General features: G+C 36.1%; 1 protein-coding gene across 3 annotated transcripts in view; it reads left to right on the top strand.

Annotated features, from left to right (window-relative positions):
• The window catches only part of FOXP2 (forkhead box P2), a 411,700-nt gene that overhangs the window by 116,185 nt on the left and 276,878 nt on the right, over window positions 1–18,637 (top strand). For all 3 annotated transcript variants that reach the window (XM_068997250.1, XM_068997215.1, XM_068997225.1), the window contains exon 3: window positions 8,016–8,099. The gene's annotated coding sequence lies outside the window, so the exon portion shown is untranslated. The remainder of the gene's footprint in view (window positions 1–8,015; window positions 8,100–18,637) is intronic.

The following is an 18,637-nucleotide window of genomic DNA, read 5'->3' as shown; positions in this document are numbered from 1 at the left end:
AGCCTGCCCAGGTAGATTATCTTGGAACCTCTTTTTGTTTGCTTGTTTTGTGGGTTTTTTTTTGGTTTTTTTTTTTTTTTTTTTAATCTTAATTTTTTTTTCACAATTAGTTTGAGTTACTTATCATAATTTTTTTTGTCTGTTTTCTTTTGGTCTTTAGGAGCTTGAGGAGTCTGTATGTGTTAGGTTTTCTGTTCTGCATTGTTTGTAGGTGTGGACTTCACACGGTTTGGTGTTCCTTTTTCTCCCTGAAAATTGTGTGACTCTTTAATTTTCTATGTTGTGTTGTTGGTTTTAGTGAGTTTTCAATTTATTTATTTAGATGAGATTCTTGTGGGTGGGAAAGATACAGGAGGAGCTAGAGTTCCTCATGCAGATCCAGAATGATGATACCACTGGAGTAAACTGCCAAGTGGCAGAACAACTACAAAGTTGGGATTTAGTGATGGATGGCTCAACAAAAGCTCAGGCAGAAAAGGAGTAGGAGGGTTGCCCTTTTTGTGAAGGAGCAGTTGGAATGGATGGGACTCTTATGTGTGAAGGTTTTGATTCAATATAAAGGAAAAGATTTTCAGTAGAAGGGTAATTATGGAACAGAAACGGTTGCCTAGAGAAACCGAGAACTGGAGTCACCTTTTTTGAAAGTTTTGGAGGTGCATCTGTCTGATGTACTAAGTGACCCAATCTAAATTCAGATGCTTTATGCAGTTGCTACTCATCAGCCACTCTGTGAGTGGGAGAGTCTGTGATATGGTGCAGCATGGCAGAAGGGTCAGGTGCATTTTGACTTCATGTGTTACTAGGTTATAAATCTATACATACATCTCCTTACAGGAACAAACTAGATATGTGAGACAACTCAGGATGATCACCATATGTTGCAGTGGGGATACTGCAACACGCCTATATCAAACCAGGAGTCCCGTGGAAAAGAAATATATAAGGACGGATTCTTGCTAGATGTTTCAGAGATGTTTATTTCCCCAGCCGCATGGCCGGGCTCTGCCGAGAGACTCTGCCACAGTCACAGGACCCGAGCTGCTTTTCCCGCGCAGGGGAACACAAACCAATCCATGGGGAACGAGGCTGACCAGGGGCAGGGAAACCCCGTGCCTCCCCCCCAGGGCCCCTCTCCCAGGGCTACATGGCAGGGGGAGGAGACCCCAACATCTCACCCATTTTATTTTAATAAAAGGAGAATGAAGACAACTGGATAACCATAACAAGAACTGCTTCAAAACAAAACAAGCCACCCTCCTGAGTCTTTAAATGTCCAAACAGATTCTGTGGAACATCTTAGGGCTGACAGAAGGGAGACAGAACTCTCTGGACATGCCTGTGGGGAAACTGAGGCAGGAGAGGGTTCAATCTCTTCCCTCCCCCTTTTCATCCCCCCATCGGCATCGGAAAGGAATTGTAGGGGAAACAATTGGCAAAGGCAGGGTTTTGTGAGAGGAACCATGGATGAAAAAACGGATTGGGAATACACTGGGGGTAATAGGACATAGGATAAAAGGGAAAGGTGGGATTAGGAAAGGGAGACTGTAGGGGGGGTTTACAATGGAGATATTGTCTAACATGACTACGATTTTTTGCATATATACTGCCTTTTACAGGAACACCATCAGGCCCAGTGACCTGCGATGCTTGTAACCCTTTTCTACCTTGTATGATTTTGAATTCCACCACCTCTCCATCTCCCAAGCTTGGGATGCATTTTTCAGGGTTATTCTTTTTAATAGCAGTTCTATGCACGAATATGTCTTGCTGGTTATCACATCTTGTTATAAAACCATAATTTTGTTTAACATTATACCATTTCACTATCCCTAAGATCTTAGCTACTATGGTCTTTTCCTTTTTCCGAGTGGCTGCTGTTTTCTGTCTCGCTGTGTCTTTGCTCTCTCTTTCGGTCGCTCCTGTGTTGGAATTGTCGGGGCTGCTGGTTCCGGCACGCTCTTCCCAGGGTCACATTCGGGGCCGTGCGGGCCGGGCCGGGCCGCTCCGTTCTCCGTGCGTCGCCTCCTCTGCTCTCAGCTGCGTTGCCGCTGCCAGGCGCTGCATCTCGGCCGGGCCCCCAAGCGATGACCCCCCTGCGCCCTGCTCCGGCTGGGCACGGCTCCGCTCCGCCGCCGCCAGCCGCCGCCCGTGCGCCGCCCCTCTCGTTCGGGCACTCTCGGGGCTCTCTCCACCACGCGCTGCACGGGGCCGGGCGGGCACTGCCGGGCCGCGCCGCTCCTGCCGCGCCTCGCTCCGCCACCGACACTGCGGCCCGCGTGGCTCCGCCCACGCACGGGAACCGTCTCGCTGCTGCTCGCAGAGCGCTCGGTGCACGTGGCCGAGGCCGCACGGTCCCTGAGCCAGGCTTCCCTTCGCCAGGACACAGCTGACATTGCTCAACAGTCTCGGTTATTAAATAATATTCACGAAAATATTCTTCCATCGGCATATATTTTGACTCAAATATTAACTGGGTCCAAACGGTCTTCCAAAAGCTCTTGGTAAGAATTAGATCCCAAGAAACATAGAAAAAGTCCTTAAACAACCATGCCAGGAAGTGTTTCAGTTCTTTCTGAGCTTGAATCAAGCTAAAATTTACAAACCGTTGTTCAAGAATCATTTTTAGTTTAAGATAAATGTCCATATGCGGCTCTGAAAGCCAAGAGTCTTCCCACGGTTCCTCCATTGTTTAGATATGGAATAGCAAAACAAAACCAAGAAGAAGAATCCAAAGTTTCCAGGGTTTACTCACACAAAGTCGCTTAGGGATCGGGGATCGTTCTGCCCTCAAATCTCCACCATTATGTTGCAGTGGGGATACTGCAACATGCCTATATCCAACCAGGAGTCCCGTGGAAAAGAAATATATACGGACGGATTCTTGCTAGATGTTTCAGAGATGTTTATTTCCCCAGCCGCATGGCCGGGCTCTGCCGAGAGACTCTGCCACAGTCACAGGACCCGAGCTGCTTTTCCCGCGCAGGGGAACACAAACCAACCAATGGGGAACGAGGCTGAGCAGGGGCAGGGAAACCCCGTGCCTCCCCCCCAGGGCCCCTCTCCCAGGGCTACATGGCAGGGGGAGGAGACCCCAACAACCATATATGTGCACTTATGAAATACTAGCTTTTAAAGCTGTTCTACATTCTCATCTGATAGTATTTCTGAATTCCTTCTAATCACATCAGAGGAGAAAAAGGGCGAAACACATAGTAATTCTGGAAGGAATTCACAAGACTGCAGTGACATTTTATTAGTTGTATTGTTGAACAAACTGTTTAGGAATAGTTAATTGCTTTCATTGTTGTTTATATTCTTGTTCCCCAATTAGACTATTGCAGTTTATTAAAATAAGAAAATTCAACAAGTGGAAAGAGGTTTTTCTCTGAGTTACAATAAATTATGTTTTCAGAAGAAAGACAGACATGCCTGAGGATAAAGTAAGGTATGGTATCTGTGCACACTGGATAAAGTGTTCAGAAATCTCTATAAATATGGTATTGGTATCGTGCATACTTATAAGATTAGTGTCAACACAGGTTATCTATCATGTAGGGGCAAGTCAAGCAGGTTAGACCTGCCTTAGGGGTGGTTTAGTCTGTATATCCAACTATTCATGCAATGTTGCTGTGGAGATTTTGGAAGAAAAGACTGAGGGATGATTTTTCCATCACTCCAGGCTTCCCATTCATTGGTACTGTCTCCATTTTCTCCAGTGTGCTTTGCTAAGTACAGGTAATCAGTGTCCTATTAGTCTTCAGGACAAGTAAGACCTAAGTGGAACAACATCCCCCCCAGCCCCTCTTCCCCAAGAGGAATTATATGTAACCTGTGCATCAGTTACACAGTGGATGGGACATACTGGAAGTATGGAGGTAGATGATGTATTTAGTCCATATGGACATTTTTTCTGTCACCGGGAATTTTCCAAGGGGTTTAATATTAAATTGTTAATGATTTTTTGTAAATTTTATTATTATCCTTCTCTTACTTCTTTACACAGTTACATGTTTTCTGGATTAATGGAGTATGGGTTTTTTCACAGTAAATTCCATGGTGTAAAAATTCAAGAATAATTTTTGTGGTGTAGAATATTATGTGAACCTTTATAAGTATGTAGCATTGAAAAATTTGGAAACTATGTAGTTGGGGAAGCTTGACAGCTCAAGAATCATTCAGGAATTCATTATTTTCTCTGTGCCACATGAAAAAAATACATGCTTCTCCTACTGCCACAGAACTTCTGTTGGGAACCACTGATAATGTAATCCAGCCTTCATTTGCCTAAGTAGCAATGTGAAATAGTATGTAAAAATTAGCTGAGAGATCACAGTAGTATGAAGGTCTTTTCATTGTATCATTTAACTTTGGACTGATTGTAAACGTAACTTCTAATTCATTTTGCATGTTCTTGTTAATTATAATGGCATTCAGTAGTGCTCATCTGGTTATGAACTTCTGAGTATCTTTCTATCACAGAAATGTGAATTACTGGAATCAGGAAGAAAAGGGGTGTTTCTTTACTATTTGCAGTTCTACAATTTATATAATATTTTTTAAAAATTTTTTTTCTACTGTGAATTACTGTATTGCAGTAGTTAAAATATATTTAAAAATACATAGTCTGACTATTTAATAGATTTACACTTTTTTTCATACTTTTACAAGATCTAGATTGTATGTAAGTGATGTATTTTCAAATAAAATTCAGGGCATCCCATTGACATAGTGCAATTTAAGGCTTGCTCAGAAGTCCTGTTATGAATTAAGAGTTTTGTTTTTAATTGTGTGAGTCCTAGATGATAAAAAGGTGGAAGCTACAGATACCAGTGAATGCTTATGTCTTTAAAATACTAGTCAGTCCCTCTAGCAAGTAATTTTTGCTTTAGTGAAACCAGTGGTGTCTTCGGCTCTATCTGTCTGACTCAAAACAAGCATACCTAATAATAACTTATACAGATAGTCATCAATCAGGTTCTAAAATCTTCTTGAATGCTTTGATGAGTAGTGCTTCATTAGAATATTTTATACAAATGCCCATTTCAAGTAGTAATGCAGTTTGAACCATTTTTACTATAGAAATCTGAACAAGCATGTCTTACCTGAAATAGTGACACATCATGGCAACTTGATCTCTCAAATACTAGAACTGCTTAAGTGCTGTGGTGCACTTTGGTGGGGTTATTTACATTTTAAAAAATACCAAAGGCCAACAATAAGGCAGGATAATGAATAAGAGCATGTAGTCTCAAATCAAAATGTTGTCTTAGAGGCAGTGTGCAAACATATAACAGGTAAACTTATCCTAGTGATTTGTGATCTAAATGTGGAATAAGCTAAGAGGTGATTGCGGCAAGTAAAGGAATGAGTTAAAGAAGTCGTTTGCAGCGCGTGGGCATTGTATTTTTAAAGTCAAGTTTCTAAGGAAGGTCTTCATCCAGGAATGAATTTGACTTTCATTTTGAATTAAATATTCTAGGGATTTTTGACACAATTACGACAATTAGCATTCTGTCAGGATGCTTTTAAAGTTTTGGTAAATAAGGTCTGTAAATTTGTAAATTTTTAAGGTTCAGATAGGATTGTTAGATATTGAAGAATGGGAAATATATCTCTTTAAGCACTGTCAGTAGGGGATCAGTAAACAATTAAAGATCTAGATGGTAAGGCCCAAGGGATGGAATCTGCTAGCTCAGGTGGGGAGACGGTAGAGAAATGTTGGTCTTAAACTGGAATAACTGAAATGACTCAGATCCAGGTTTTAGGATCCTAATGAAAATCAAAACAAATCAATGTTTATTACAGAAGTAATATCATTCTTTAAGAGTCAGCTGCCTTCATCAGTTAAACCACACTGAAATGTAGCATAAATGAAACATAGGTCAATAGATAAGTTTCTAAAAATGAAAATTTGTACCGTTAAGAAGAGAATTGATAGGTTAAGACCTGCTGTTTGCCTGTGAGATATCTGTCACACCTACTTTGTGCTATCCTCATCACTTTAAATATTTCTTATTGTTTTCTGAAAAAGTATAGAAATCCAGAAATAGACCAAAAGATAAAATTATAGTCATCGAGATTAATGATTATGGTTGTTTTCATATTAAGACTAATTACCAAAAAATGTTAAAATGGACAATTTCTTCTAAAAAGACTGTATCTCAACAAAATGGGTCATGTTTTGATATAAGATTTCATATATAATAACTGTGATTGTCTTGGCTTTATGAGGTGAAGCAAGATGTGATGTTTAATATAATCCAAGCTAAGAAAACTGATGACTTGAAAGTATTTTGGTGTAATGGATTATAGGAAAAAAGAAATACAGAATATTCACGTTTGAGGCTTACATATTATCTGTCAACAAAATTTAGTGTTGAAGAAATAACTGTAATGTGTATTTCTGTCTAGAATTCAGGTGCACAGGAAACTTAAAAGACTTAGAGGCATAGCTATTTAGAGGCAAAACTGCAACCTTTTAATGGAAAATAGGACAGCGAGATGCTGTTCACTGTTGGACATTTACATTGTGGATCCAGGGTGACCACATGACCATCAAGCAAAGTTTCATTGGCACATATTTTACTTTCCAACAACTTTTAAGAATTGACACCCACCTTCACCTCCTCATATTTGCCTTAGGATCCTTACCTGTTTTTAACATTTTCTTATCTTTTTTTGCTTTGTATTAAGCTCATAAGATATCCTTCTCATTTCCCAGTGCTGTCCTACTGTGCAGGGGTTTCATGTAGTGTTTATTCCTTCAGCCTGTCATTCTTTGCTCTCCCTTCTTCACTTGTACTACTACAGAGGCTGCCAGGTAGCTTTCAGTTTTCTAGGAACTTCGACCTTCCCAGCAGGTTTTGTTACACTCTACAAACAAAGGAACAAGTTAGAACTGCAGCTCTTTTAAATGTCCAAACATCTTGTAACAAAGTGTGTATTAATAATGCCAGTTGGAACACAGATTTTTTTTCTTAAACTGTGGGAAAGCAGTCTTTTCTTTATAAAATTCTACATTCATTTTACTCTTCAGCCTGCTTCTGTCTGACCTTGTCAGCAAGAGAGAATTGCCAAGAGGCACCATCGAGAGGCTGGTAGGACCTACTTCAGAGATAGCAGAGTTTCAGGCATTAAGTCTGTGTCTATATTAGTAAATTAAACAATGCCTGGAAATATTTCCAGGTCTCTGCCACAGTTAAAGTCTTTACAAACCAACATTGTTCCAGAAAATTCCCAGACATTTATTTGACCCACCTCCATTAGACAATTTTTATGCAGCCCCTCTGTTTCAGAGCATATGTGACTATGCCAGCATAGATGGAGGATTATCTCTGCCAATTGATTTCAGAAAAGAGAAATGTGCTCAGACATATGTAATCTAAATATTCTATGGACCGGCATGTTCTTTATTTCTTGTGTCTTGTCCAACCTTCTCTCTTCATTGCAGACTTCCAGTCTCAGCTTCAGTGCTGCTTTTTTTTTCTTTTTGCTTGTCCTTTTGTCCTTCCTAACATACATATAGATTTAAATTTTATTGGCATGCTGTCTCCCAGCTTCTGTTCCTTCCTTCAGATGACCCTGTGAACTTACTGGTAGTGATATTGTGTGCAGTTCTCTGTATGGAACAAACTACTTCAGGGAAGCCTTCCTTTTGTTTGCCCTTGGGTAGTATAATAATAAAAATAGAATAAAAATATAAGACTAGAATTTGAGTGATGCCATAGCTGTCACTCTACTTCAAGGAAGAAACTTAGGTGAACAATTATATTTCTTTGTGGACTACATTTAAGCTTGCTACTTGTTAAGAGAATCTTTTAACTTGCTATGTCTTTCAACGAGCTTTATGTCAAAATCAAAAAATTTAAAATTACAGCTCCTTTTCTTTCAGATTACTTGTGAATCAGCATATGCACATCTGGAACAAATTAGAGGGAGTGATAAGGCCAGATTCTGCGTTGGTTTTTTTTAAATGATGTCTAAATAGCTGTAAACATTTCTCTCTGTTTTGTCAGGATGGTGGTACTAGAATTGATTTTGGACATCACTTCAGTTCAAGGTTGAAGTTAAAAGGTCTTTTTGAGGCTTAGAAGAAGCAGGTGAGTACAGGTCAAGCATCACAAATCTAAGAGTATTTTTTTTTCTACTTTCTTTTTTTCTGGAATTGCTGTTCCTTCTTACCAATGCAAATTCAAATAGCTGGTCTCTGCTTTCCCCAGTTCACTGGGATGTATGACTGCTTGTGTTATGACTAGATAGCAGAGAAGATCTGATTCATTCAGGATTTCCCTACATGCTTTTTCAGCTTCTGCCTTGAAAATAAGTGAAACCATGGTTCTCTCACCAAGGTCTCTTGAACTGTGGAGTTAACTTACACCATACAGTTCCATTACATCATCTATATTAGGAGTATGATAATTAAGCTAATTTTTTTTGAAAAGATTTTTGGACTATTTCTTGTAAAAAGTAAAATTTTAAAAGGCCAATATACTATAATAAATAATAAAGAATACCTGAGTTTGGATATTCCTAGTTTCTTGAAACTGGGACAGTCTTTATTCCTTTGATAACCAGGAATATTCCATGATGTCAAGGACTGTGAGTTCAACTGCTTTTTGTGCTAATAGGCTGAACCAGCCTATGACACCACACTGTCAGTGGGTATAGTGCCACTTGGCATGCCTGCATTGAACACCTTGCTTTGCTCCAGACCTTCACAGCTATCTTCAGTGAATCATATACAAGAGGCTGTCAGGTCTTTTTAACTTAGACAGATGTGGAAAAGGAGATCTTGGAGGAATTAGCCTAAGATCAGAGCTTAGCAAGCCAGTCACAGTTATTTTGGATTTTTCATAATTGCTATTGCAACAAAAAAATTATATGTTGAGTGTTGCAGTAGTTCATATTTTACATTTTCTACAAGGTATAAAGTCTTTTGGGAATATTCCCAGAACTTTTGAAATTCAAAATTTTTAGGCAATATTTTAGCATATAAATTGCAAAATATGGTCAATTGGACCTGGTACTAAATTTTTAAGATGCAGATTTCAACAGGGTGCAACAAACTAATTATAATAAGAACCAGGCCAAATTGCTTTTACGTACCCCAGTAAGTAGGAAAAAAATGTAAATACAAATACGTATTACTGAAATAAATATGTACTGTTTCCCTATATGCCATCTGTAGTAACTGCTAAGGTATTATGAGATATTCAGATATACCTATATACTCCATAATATTGGTGTATCCTTCTTAATGTATTGATGCCTCTGGAAGGAAAGAAAAAGAAGCTGTTCCAGAGGAGTTAATGATGGTGACAGTAATTAGTTCTGAAACTATGTTTATAACAAGTTTTTTAAAGTTTTACCCTCTGGGAGGAAGCACAGACCTTTTTAACCTAGTTCAAAGTAGTGTAAAACAAGACTGTTCTGGTATGTGTTTCACTGTGACTGTCTTTGCTGGGTAATAAGAAAGGAAAATTCCTTTATTCTGATTTAATTTCACCTTTTTCCAAGGAGTTAAGGCACTGGTTGGAAGGCTACTGTATGAATATGGTGAAGCCAGGAAAAGAAGAAAGGTTACATGTAACAGTGTTGTAAATCAAAGGATATACAGCTCTATACAGGGAAACTGTAGATATTACTGGCATCATGTGCAAACCTTTGTATGACTGTATGTTAGTATGTAACAATATATTTTCAAAACAGTGTTTTTTCCTTTCATTCCTCAATAGAAAAAACAGTAAGAAATGTCAGATTCTTTGCTTTCTGTGTAGTGATGGAAATATGGCTGGATTTGTCTCACATATTTGTACATGTTTGAATGTTGTAAGTGGTAATAGTTAGGTTAGATAGTTTCTTGATGGACAGTGTCAGTATTTTGGAGAATTGGTTGGTTTGATGGAAAGTGTAGTAATTGAAATCTGTTGAGTCAGCAAGAGTGATTTAATTTTTAAAGGATGTTTGTTCTGGAAGTTTACTATGTTCTGACAAATAATGTCCAAAATGCAGTATAACTGACTTGTGCATCTATAATAGTTTGGCAGCATAATTTTATTGAATTCCAGTATGTCTGAAACTTAAAGCATATGAAAGAAGTAACTGCTGTTCTGCTTCCTGCATTATTTTCTTCCATAACTTTAAGTTAAATATATTCTATAAAAACCCTTTCTGTAAAGGAAGCCAAAATCTTTTTGGCCTTTTTAGCATTGGTCTCTATTTATTGCAGTATGTGAAAGTGGAGAAGGAATGTTTTTGCAGTCAATGAGGAAACAGTAGTAAATTCTGAATGCTAGTTCGTCAGTATGTTATTTAGAATTAATAGGTTCTTTTATGGCAGGATATGGTGTGTTTGCACTGATTGAAAACTGGGATTTAGTCATAAATGTAGTGATAGATATGCATAAAAATAAAATTGCATTTGTGAATACATTTTTAATTAACAGAGAAAAAATCTTTTTGGTTTTTATCCTCTCAGTAGAACACTTAACTATTTAGGAGTAAGTTTTAGAAAAATTGAGATAGAGCTGGAAAAACTGAAAATAAGACAAAAATCCATGTTGGAGAAATGTGAAAGCAGAGAAAAAATGTTCTATTTTTTGACTGATGACTTAAATAGACAGTTTTGGAGACTGTTACTGATACATTTACATCTCTGTTTTCTGAGTTACTTAGGCTTAAAAGAAAAAGCTACATAAATTCTGGTATTAATATTTACTAAATTGATCTGTCTCTTCTTTGTTGTCAGTTTGGAGAACAGGAGACGTGTTCCTTCCTGTTTCTTTCTGGTACTACAGGAAATAAAAACTTGAAACATCACAATTTATGTACATGTATATGCATACATTTTGTATACTATTAAATAGTCTATATGGATATGTTTATTTTTTGTAGGGCAAACATAATTTTATTGTTAGAATAGTACAGAAGAATATCTCATACAGGTATCTTGCATCTGAACTGGAATTCTCTCAACAATTACATTAAGGACTCATTGCTGGTGACCACATTGATGACCAACATGTGAAAGAGATGATGTTTTCCACTAGCTGCATAGTGGATTGGCATTGACTTTGTCCACAAAGAAGTCTAACCCTTCCACATGTCTGGTCAGAAGGCAAATGAGTTTTAATACTTCTGTAAGTGAATGAAAGAGGATCTACAGCATAATGCTGAAAGAAAAAGATGGTATCTGGTTTGCAAGAAGTAATTAGATGGGGTTTGATGGGCTTTGTTTTAAATTTGGTTTCCAACAGGAAGAGTCTGAAACATAAACAGTACTTTATACTTTAATGGAATTGTATTAGATCAGAGACACTATTTATTGTAGAATTTTGAATTATCTTTCCAGAGTGATTTTGAATAGCTGTAAATTACTGATTTGGGGGGAACCTAAAGTCAAGTTTTGTCAAAAAGTAGTGTATGTTGATAGAACTGAATTAGTGACCTGGAAATGTGAGGCAGTAAATTTTTGCTATGATTATACCTAATATCAAACTATGGATTTAAACTGGCCAGCTTTTCAAATCAGCTAAGCAGTAAGTACAGTCTTAATGGTTTGATTTCCTGGGAAGAGCACTGTTGCAATAATCTGCTTTTCACAGCCCATATCAAGTAGGAACTTGCATCAGTTATTACAAAGTTTGTGCTTTGGGAGATATTTTTGTAATGTCTAGGATTGATACCCCACATTTGTTGGAATAAGTCGTTAATGATGCTGTCTTCAGAAATGAATTATTGCTTAAATACCCTGATTTTTTTGTGGTTTATAGCACAGAAATTTTTAAGGAAAAGCTAGTTAAATCCTGAATTTTTTTCAGCTGCATGAAATGAGGAGAAAATGGTGTGCATCTTAATAATTTTATGATTCTTTTTCCTATGTGACATGAATGAGAGAGGTGAGAACTCTTAATTTTTAACTGAATTGAAGGTTTCTAAATGTGACCTGCTTGAGAACAGAGGACCATTACTGTAGTTGTCATGTAAAATGAAGTTGGAGTCTGAATCTCCTTTTTAGCTGTCAGCTTTATTAAGGAGCTACTGGTGTGTTGAGCTAGGCACACACATTATATAAGTGGTGTATGGTAGTGTCTAGGGGGAATTTTCTCTCTCTTCACTGCTGCTTTATTAGGTCTTGCTCACTCATTCACTGTTGCCCTGTCTCACTCCAGCTTTCTGGCTGCAGCTCACAGCACTGTAGGTCTAATGTAGATTGACGCCTTTGCCAGAGGACTGATTGAAACTTGTGTCTCATAGTTGCTAATGCTCACTCAACCATTTTATTGAAGATAAAGTAAATAAAATAGATTGCCATATGAGAATTCTCTGAAATCAAATGGAATAATTTGACAGGTTTAAGCCCATGAAAAAGCCAGAGCATTGAAACAGATGGGAATACTTTTTATGCACAATATACCAGGAAAAGGTGTCTACTGGCTTGATGTTACACTATTAATGGCTTTTACCAAAATTATAATTATTGAAAATACCATTTCCATTGGTGTTTAAATTGTTAATTCTCTCAAACAGAGGGATTGGTTTTAATATAAAAGCAGTGGATATGCTGATTTTATTTTCTTATTTCTTCTGATTGTTGAAGACACTGGTGAAAGATAACCAGTCTCTTAAAATTTAGTTTTAAAAAAATAATAGAGGTTAATTAAGGGTGAGTTTAGTATTTGAGAAAATAATTCTGTGAAATGCAAAATAGACTATTACTTTTATAGATTTTTAATAATGAGTAAGTGACATAATTTTGAATATTACAAATAAAGTTGCTTAAAAAAAGCCCTGACATTTCTAAAAGTATAGAGATGCAGTATGCAAAAAAATGAGCTGCTGAAGCTATTGGGAAAACCTGCTCAGAATAATGGTCAAGAAGCCCCAAATATTCTTCACAACATCTTTATTTCATAAAGAATTTGTGTACATATGCATTGTAGTATGTCTGTGCTATTTTTAGAAATAAGATAATTATAATAGGTGACTAAAGATACAATAGATAACATATGACTCTAAATTTTTTATGTGGATAAAAATAAGTATTGGTCTTTTTAGTCACACTAGCAGACTCCTTACTATTTGGACCACTTCTTCAAGAAAGGAGGACACACCTGTATTTTAGTTTAGTACAATAAATTATGTCAAACTCAGAGTTAATAAAGGAAATAAATACAAAATAAGTAAAAAATATCAACAAAATTGTCAGATGCAGCCTCGGTTTACCACTTGAAAACACAGTCACATATCCAATACTAATTTTTCTATTTTCTTTATGTTTAAACAAAATCTGCTCTTTTTTGGGGTGGAGAGGAGATGAATGTTATGTATCAATTTTATTTGATTTTTTTAAAGTTAAACTGATTTTAAAAGATTGTGCTATTTGTACTTTTCGATGGGATGCTAGTGAGATTTCAAGAATATTGGGTAAGAAATAAATTATGAATGAGCTGTTTGAAAATGACTTGCAGGAGTGAGTTGACAGACTAGAAAAACATAGTAAGTATGGATTTCCAGGTTAAATGTTAGCCAGAGTACACAGCTAGTTGTGCTGATGTATTCAGTGGCAGGTATGGTGTTGGTCAAAATCATATTTTCAATGAGACTGTTAATAAACTTAAGAAACATGAGTGATACTTTTCTTTTTTCTCATCCTGTATGTATTTTTAAGAACAAAAATTACTTTATTTTACTTATAAGGCAGAACACTGGCACCAGGTCTTTTTTCTCTTGTTGCCATGCTGATGACTGTATGTGGCCAATCTCTTCATGCTCTCAAAGCAGTTCCAGACTTAAAATATCAATGCTTACCCTATGGTACCCTTCCTGTTCATTCAGTAGGATAAAAGGGTCATCAAGTGCTTTGTCTTTTTTGGGGTGGAATAGAAGACGCAACTCTGCCACAAATCTCTGTTTTAAACCTTTCATTTTCCAGATGTGAAACAAAGTTCTTGGAAAGTCTTGTATTTTGGAGGGAACAGAGAAAATTAATTTAGTTGATTTTTATTATATACATAGAATTGCTTTGGTTTTTTTGCTGTGATAGGAGGTCCAAGACAATGAATCCCTACTTATTTCAGTGTTATGTAGCCTTTTCTCTCTCTCATACATTTTTCTACTTAAATTGTAAAGCCATTATGCCATTAGCACAGTCTTTGAGAAAAAATGCTGAAGCCTGTGAGCACTCTAACATAGATTGATTTAGACAGAATAAAAGCTAGTTTTATCAAGAGAAAAGGAAGCATCAACAGTAGTTTACTTGGGATTTCTCTAAAACTTAAGAAAATCAAATGTGGTTTCCCATATTGCTCAGAACAACTTATTTGTGCTGTTTTTCTCAGCATGGTCTCTTATTTGACTGTATCTGAAGTAGTTCTGAAAGACTGATTTTCATGTTAGTATTTCCTATGTTCTTCAGCAACACAGTAAAAAAAAAAATCTGTATTTTTGACATGCTTTTGAAGTTACCTTGTCCAAGAATCATTCTATGATAAATGTGATGAACTAGCTATTTTAAATCCTTATTAAAAAGAAAAAAATTAATGTGGGCAATAAACAAAGCAATTCAGTATGAGTAACTGCATATGGAAGAAATAACATCACATCTAATTCCTGAAAATAAATGGGATCTTGAAAATGGAATAGATGTTTATTTGATTGCTTTGAGAGTTAGCCTCCCTAAAAAGCTGATTTTACATGAGTTTTGTGTTTGTAAGTGGTGCTTGTTAACTGTCTTGGGGAGTGATTTCTTTTCTTCTCTGGAAAATGCATTATGGGATCTAGGAAAGAAAGAGGTAATGATTTTTTTTTTATGTGTCCACTGTCATCTAGGAACCGGATAGAGATCACTGTCCCTCAGGAACTAGGCCTCAGAATTTTGAATGAAGTCTGTAAAACAGTTATTTAGTGGTAATTGTTGTCAGTCACAGCCTACAGAAGACAGGTTTTTACTGGTGATTTGATGGAAAAAACTGTGCTTACCTGCATGATTTTTTTTTTTAATTAAAATATTCACAATTTAATTTTTGAAGAAACTTTTTTTTTTCCTGAGCTTGAGTTTTCTAGGGAAGCAAAGCAGGTTGTGTTGTGGTTCATCTGGTGGTTCTGGTCCTACATCCAAACATAAGCATATAGATTTGAGTACCTATAAATAAATTAATTTAATTATGGCAGATCCAATGAAGGTTTTGCAGAAAAACTACCAGTCATGTAATCTGTCGCTGCAAAGTTAGCACTGCTTGGTATAGTTTATGATATTATATATATGATATATGGGACTTCTCAAGAATAAGGTGTATGTAAAATACAGAAATTTAATTCTAGAATCTATATACTTTGGTTAAGTATAGTTTTATAGGTAACAGCACTAATGGGAAATGGACTGTAATTTTAACTTAGTGTTTTTATACTTGAGGGAGAAACTAAATTAAATATTGTTTTAGATCTGTTGAGATACCTATAGATATATAGTTCCTTTCTGTAATTGAATTTGCAGCCTAATACCATTCTGTATTACTTGGGTGGGTGAAGCTATTTACTAAACACTTCAAATTAGAGCAGATGGATAGTGTACTATGACAAGGACATGTGACCTCATGTCTTAAGTGTTTTGCAGTTTATTTGAGACTAATATTTATTATCTGCATGCTACCATCAAGTTGGTGAATATTTAGCTTTCTTCTTTTCAAGATGAAAATTTTCTTACATGGCCATTTGTCATTAGTTTTTACTTAGTTTTCTCTTTTCTCTAAGATACATTTTCATGACATAATGCAAATCCAGTTCTCTTTTTCCATCACTTAATAAAGAATTAAAACCATATCATATACAAAATTTCTACTCAATTCAGTCAAAGGCTTTTAGCTTTAGGTAGGTGTATTTTTTCTCAAATTTGATTGTTGCTACTTGTTTAAAAAAATTCAGAATCTTCGCATCCTCATCGCTCTCCTTCTTCTTAAATGGAATTTTACTTCTAATTCTTTCTTCTTCTTAAAAACATACAAACAAGCAGAAAAAAAAAAAAAAACAACCCAACAAAAAACCCCTACTCAGCAAAACAAACTTCTATACTGAAATTTTGCTTCAGGTCAGTTTCTCCCTGCTGGCTAAGTGGACTAAATGAATGACAGCATTATTATTTATTTTTTTTTTTTTTAAATAAGGCTGAAATGTTGAACTGAATTACTGAATGAATGGAAAAATATTTAAAGTTTTCTCTTATGACACAATCATTTTACATTTACTTTTTTGAGCAATAGTATTGTAAAGAATGTGGAACATAAGCATTTCCATTTTTAAATCTTTCATCTTCACTTAGAAGTATTAGACTCTATTGATAATCCTTTTAAGTAAAGCACATAATTATTTAATGAACAGGTACTTCAGTTCTGGGTATCTTTTCCCTCTCTCCAGAATTCATTATTGTCCCTCCACTAGAACTTGTGCTTGCATTCTTTCTTGTCTCTCTTCTTCAACCTGTCAAAAAGGAACAAAATTAATGTGGAAAGGATGCCCAGCTGATGTCATAGAAAATCCATAGCAGTTTAAACCATGCTCCTTGGCTCTGCGTTAAAGTTGCTCATATGATCATTTTGTATGGTCATTTTGCCAGCTCTTGAGTGGCAACAGGCAGCTCTTGCATTGGGAAGGTAACAAACAGTAGGGAAAGGAAGGAGAGGAAGGAGCAGCCTTAACTGCTGCAGCTGTTTGCTAAGTGAGCATATGTTGAAGCCCTTGAGCCTCCACAGAACATCTTTTCCCAGATCAGTGCTTAATTCACATGTGTAATATTCCCCTAAAATTTGATCTGAGCACATGTTTATTTGTTTTTCTTAGGGAAGTTGTTCTGTTGTGCAAGTCTCACAGTTATTTACTTATCTTTAAAGTATAATGGAATAGTCCAGTTCCTTACAGTAAAGTGACATTTTCCCCCTGATTTTTGCATTTTTGAGCTTTTACAAAAATGAGTGTTTGCTATTTTTCTGTCTCTAGAAAATTTTCTGAATACCATACATTTGGACATTATCAGAAATGGAGATCTGAAGAAGTATTATCATTTATATTATTTTATTTTTGCAATTTAGAAATATTTTTCATTAAAGGTATTTTAAATTTATTTGATTTATTAGGCCTGAAAAAGCTATATATTGGATGGATTGAATGTATTTGATAGGACAGTGTTTTTAAGTTATGAACTTTTGTTATGAACTTGAATACCCTGTCCAATACTTGAAAGATCCCAGAAGATAGAGCATGTGATTTAATTACCTCTTTTTCATTTTGTGAACTTGACCTCTGTTCCCAGCCTCAAGACAAAGAAAGACTAAGTTCTGTGAGCAACTGGAAGTTGATATTTTGAAGGTATCATCTCCCACATCTCTCTCATGTCCCATAGTAGTAGCCAGTCTGCTGCATGGATGTGAGATTTTCCAGTAAATCTCTGGTTTTTGGTGGCCAAATTCATTAGCTTCATTACTTCTTTAGATGCCCTGTAAAAATCCTCTCTCTTTCTTTCAACTTCTGCCCCAGAGATCTCTCTTCTCCAGATTAGCTCTACCTGTGCAGAAGCACCTGGAGCAACACTAGGATACTGGCCCCAGTAAACTGAGGTTTGTTTTTGAGACTGGCTAGTTTGCTCTCCTGTAAGACACAACTGTCACATACATGCAGGCTGTTACTGGGTGTGTTCACTTATTTCACATATTGATTGTGTGTTTGTGCAACTGTGTATTTGTGACTGGATCTGTCCCAATTTGTTTTTGAGAAAGATGTTGAATGTTTTCTTAAATTAATAAAGATGTCTTCATTTTCTAAGAAAGTAACCAGAGGGAAATCCTAAGACATTCCATAATATTTGGGATCTGATTAGATTTGGACCGTGAAGGCTAATGATAGCTTGCATGAAGATGGAGGAATTTATTCTTTCTGGCAATGAAGGTCTTGATTTATGGTAACCCATATGGCTATGCTGAAGATGTATGTGAATAGATGCTGTCTTTTCTAGAAACCCCGCTTGACAGAGGCATTAGCTGCTGAGGCAAGTGATTTTCACTTGTTACTCTGTAGTAAAAAACATTTGCTGCATCTTTTGATTGCCTTTGCAACTTAAAAATTCACAGGCAAAATACAAAATTGTTAATGAAATTACAGTTGTAGGTGTCTTCTTTATTAACTATTTTGGATTTATTCCAGAGTCAAACATTTAAATTATTACTATATAATAATAGATAAAATTCCAAATTAATGTGTAAGTTGCCAAACTCTGTTAATGTCTTCAAACTGTTGAAATGGACTTACTTGCTATCTAATAAAATGTCAGTTTCCTACAACTTTACAGGAAGCTGTCAAGGAGTTTTTTTAATTTCTTAGTGCTTTGGTATATTTTAGATTTGCTCTATGTGCTATTCATTTCCCTTAATCTAATAACTTTGCTGGTTATTTGTGCTATACTGGTGAGCGGCTACTTCTCTGTAAGATTAAAAATGAAGATTATAATAGGACCATGGGATGAAAGAACTATTTCTCTTATGGATTCAAACTGTCTAATAGGAATGAAAAGTATGTTCAATAATTTGGTTTTGCCGTGTAATATAATAATTACTGTTAAATGTAACTTTTGTTTTGCAAATATGAAAAAAAA

This window comes from Aphelocoma coerulescens, chromosome 1A (assembly GCF_041296385.1).
Source record: "Aphelocoma coerulescens isolate FSJ_1873_10779 chromosome 1A, UR_Acoe_1.0, whole genome shotgun sequence".
NCBI lineage: Eukaryota > Metazoa > Chordata > Aves > Passeriformes > Corvidae > Aphelocoma > Aphelocoma coerulescens.
Note: the sequence above shows the minus strand (reverse complement) of the source record. Positions and strands in the feature narration are given on the sequence as shown.